Below are 4,287 nucleotides of genomic sequence, written 5' to 3' on the forward strand. Positions count from 1 at the left end.
CCGCCCTCGTGCTTGGGATTAGGCCCAAATCCTGAAGGGATTGCTGTGGGGAGTACCACTCGAGGCCTCTCCAGAGGTCCGTGGGGCTGTGGGTTTTCAGGGCCGAGCCTGGCTTTCTGCCGAGGGGCCTGCTGTGGGGAGAGCAGCGGTGCTGAGGCTGCCCCTCGCGCTGTCTCGTGGGGCAGATCACCCTCTGGTCTCCCTGTGTCTAACGGGAGCTTAGAGTTCGCGAGGCTGCCTGGCGAGAGCTGGACAGTGGCGGGATCGATTGGTGATGTCTGCCAGCGGCGCAGACATCTTAGCAAGGTGTGGACCTGGGGAGCTATCTTGTGATTCCAGATCCCCTGCCCACCTGTAGGGGTGTGGGTCCAGGCCCGTGGGGGTCCCGGGGAGGGGGGAGCATAGCAGCTTCTGGTCAGTGTGTACTGGGGCTGGTGAGGGGGTCCCTACTGGCCTGAGGCCTGAAGCCGGCTGTGGGCTGGCCAGGACTCTGTCAAGGCCACCCAACCCTATCACCCTCTCCAGCCAGGAGCCTTTTCGCTCTTGGTCTCCTGCCTTGCAGATTCCCCCTTCCTTCCCCCACTTCCTCACGGGGTGATCCCAACATCCTCTCCTGCATACCCACCTCTTTCTGCCCTCCTCTTGGTCAGTCCTGGGTCAGCTGGGGGAGAAAGAGAATGAAGGTCTGGGCTCTGAAGCTTCTGTGCCCCTGGACGAGCCACCCCCAGGGCCGAGGAGACACCAGGCCACATTTCAGAGCCCTGGCAGAGGGTCCCACAGCCGACTCGCTTGGCCTGCCCCCAGGACAGGGTTTCCTGTCAGGCCAAGGCGGGGCTGTGGTGGGCAAACAACAGCGGGTGGGGTGCTTGTGGGGGACCCAGGGGCACACAATCTGGCTCAGGACCTCCCAACAGTAGCTAATATCTGAGCACTAACATCAGCCCCAGGGCTGGCTCCACGCCCTTTAAGCGAACCAGTGCACTTAACCCTCAGAGAACTCCCGTGAGGTACTATTTCCCCATTTTGCAGATGAATCCCCTGAGGCACCGAGAGGTCACACAGTCAAGGGTGCCCCCAGGACAGGAATGCCTGAGCCCAGCTCTGGAGCCAGCACCCAGGACTCCTTGCACTAGACAGCTGCCTTGTGCCTGATGCTGGATGAGGCCCTTCCCTGTTTTTCAGAGACGTAGAAACTGAGTCTCAGGCAGAGGCAGAGCTGGATTTTCATTAGGCTTGTTTCCCACATTTTTACGGGGTTACAGCTGCTCCCCCACCCCCACTCTTCAGGCTTCTGGGGGTGACTGGGGGCCCTCTGGAGGGAGAGGCTCAGGGCTTCGGCTCTTGGAGTTGGGAGAGGTTTAACTGACATCAGCCGGACAGGAGTTTTTCCTCTTAAGTGAATTTCTAGATAACTCTGTAAGTGCTCCCGGCATCTGTGGTCACCTCTTAAAAGCTAGCTCCAAGGGGCGCCTGTGTGGCTCAGTTGGTTAAGCGACTGCCTTCGGCTCAGGTCATGATCCTGGAGTCCCTGGATCGAGTCCCACATCGGGCTCCCTGCTCGGCAGGGAGTCTGCTTCTCCCTCTGACCCTCCCCCCTCTCATGTGCTCTCTCTCATTCTCTCTCTCTCAAATAAATAAATAAAATCTTTAAAAAAAAAAAAAAAAGCTAGCTCCAACCGTGGCCATCGAGCCTGAGCCCGTGCGCGCACCTTCCACATTGCTCTGCTGTGTCACATTTTACCATCCACCAAGCCCGCCCGGATTGGATGCTGTCGGGACTGTGTACCTGGGCCACGGGGCTCCTGTCTGGGCCTCAGTTTGCTCCTCCATGAGTTGGGAAGATTGGACCACGTGACCTTTGCAGCCCCTCCCCCACCCCTTTTTCATTTATTTCATTGGGGTAAAAAGCACAGTTTACCATCTTAACTTCCTGCCATCGTCTGTACGTGCCACACTTTCTTTACCCATCCATCCCTTGTTGGACATGAGGGTTGCTCCCACCTACTAGCTAACGTGAATGATGCTGCCGTGGATGCGCGAGAGCAGTGATTTCTTCGAGGCCTTGCTTTCAGTTCCTTTGGATATTTACCGAGAGGCGGGTTCGCCTGGTGATATGCCGCCGTTCTGTCTTCAGTTTTCCGAGGAACCTCCAGATCGTCTTCCGCAGAAGTGGTACCATTTTATGATCCTGCCAACAGTGCACAGGGGTTCTGGTTTCTCCACATCCTCGCCAACACGTGTCAACGTTGGTGTTTTTTGATAATTGCCTGTGAGGTGATAGCTCACTGTGGTTTTGACGTGCATTTCTCCGATCCTTAGTGCCCTTGAGCTCATCTTTTCATACGCTTGTTGGCCTTGGACATCCTGAGGAGCACTACCACGCACCAGAGTGATGCCTCCGGGGAGAGACTTTCGTGGCTGGTCGGACAGGTCTTCTGTCATTCTGTGGCCCCCGGCCCCCCTCACATGGCAACGAGTTGTGTCCAGGGCCTAATAACCAAGCCCACAGCGTGGCGAGCTTTAGCTCAAAGCCAAGTTGCAAAGCTCTGACTTGAGTCCACTTTGTGCGTCTGCTGAGAACACACACTGCCTGGGCTTTAGGACTGCTCTTTCTGGTAGGCCCAGAGCTTCCCCATGTCCCCCCAAAGGGGCCACCGCCGCACCTCTGCCGCTTGCCCGGGCCGCTGCTGGTCTGCACAAGTATCATTCAGCTCCCTGACCGTGGCTAGTGGTTCCGTGGGGGCTGGAGACTTGAGTGTGTCCCACGAGAGGCGTGTCAGCTCACGGTCAGGAGAAGCTCTGGGCCAGGGGCCAGCCACGGGTTGGAGGGGCTCAACCTCAAGCAGGCACCCTCCCCCCAAACTGCTCCAGCTGGCCAGACCCTCCCAGGCCTTTTGGCTAGTTCTCCCCTCCCTCTGCCTAAGCCCGATTCCTGGCGGTGGCCCAATGGCAGCTCAGGAATGTCAAGTGGAGCCTCTCCCTGACAGGGAGGGTGCGGGGAGGGGGATAATAGAGTCTCAAGTTCTCCTGGAGCCCCTGATTTTAGGAGAGTTGCAAGGTCCACTGGGTTGAAGCCTGGAGGGGTAAAGCCACCTATGGAAGGCCCCGAGGCCTACGGAGAAATCGTGTGGGCAGCTGTTGGTTCCGCTCTGAGAAAGAGACACACAGTTCAGGCCTTACAGGAACACAATGACAGGCGTCAGGAGATCTTGACCACCACTCTCTCCTTGCCAGGATCAAGTGGCCGGAGGGGCAGCACCGCCCGGAGCCCTGTCCTTGCTTTACGGCCTGGGGGACCCTGTGCAGGCCTTCATCTTCCTCATCTGTCTGGGAGCCGCTGGGGCAAGTGGAGGTTCTGACCCACTCCAGTCCCCCAGGGGCCTTGCATATGGCTGAGACCAGGTCGGGGCCCAGTGAAGGCGGCAGGGGTCAGCATCTGAACCCTGAGGGCTGCTGAAGCTGGGGTGGAGGCCCCGCCCCTTGTGGAGGGGCTGGAGATTGGGGCAGGAGGTTCAGTTCCTGTAAGAGCCTGCCTATCCTTGAGCTCACCTGCAAACATGGTGGCAGCAGGGGTATCTGCAGTCACCGCCCACCTCGGCCGCCAGCCACACACACCTCTGCTGCCCCCCACCCCCCCACACATGCTCAGGGAGGGGGTTCAAGGACACCTCGGTGCTCAGGCAGCCCAGGGCCATGGGCAAGGCCTTCACGGTTGTCTTGGCAACCAAATAGAGGTCTCTCGGTACCAAGGAGAACCCAGAAGCCCCTTCAGCCTTTCCTGGCGCCCTGGCCCTCCTGCCCCACAAATACTAGCTTTAATGATTTACTACAAATTGTCAAACCAAGATAAAAGGTTAGCATATCGGAGAAATATACTTCGTGTTCTCCAAGCGCATTCCCTGGACCGGCGCAGCAGCATCACCCCCCTGCGAACCTGTTCCAAATGCAATTCTCCGCCCCCAAACCAGCCCTGCTGAATCCCACCCTGGTGGCGAGCGCAGCGGTCCTGCCTTAACAGGCTCTCCGGTGATCCCGCTGTGCTCGAGTTTCATACCCCCGCTGCCCTGCAGCACAACCTTGGCCTGATTGCATTCCATGTCGAGTGTGAACGCCTCGCTTCTAGGAACAGGTGTCTTTATCTCAAAAACACACAGAAAGTAGTTTGGGGAGCACCTTACACTCTCAAAAGGACTTGAATTTATTTAAGTAAAAATGGGGGAGGGGGCTGCAACAAGCAGAGCAGCCAGTGAATGACAGCGACCCGCTACCGATGCCGGGGCCCCTGCC

Source organism: Neomonachus schauinslandi, chromosome 11, assembly GCF_002201575.2.
Source record: "Neomonachus schauinslandi chromosome 11, ASM220157v2, whole genome shotgun sequence".
Lineage (NCBI taxonomy): Eukaryota > Metazoa > Chordata > Mammalia > Carnivora > Phocidae > Neomonachus > Neomonachus schauinslandi.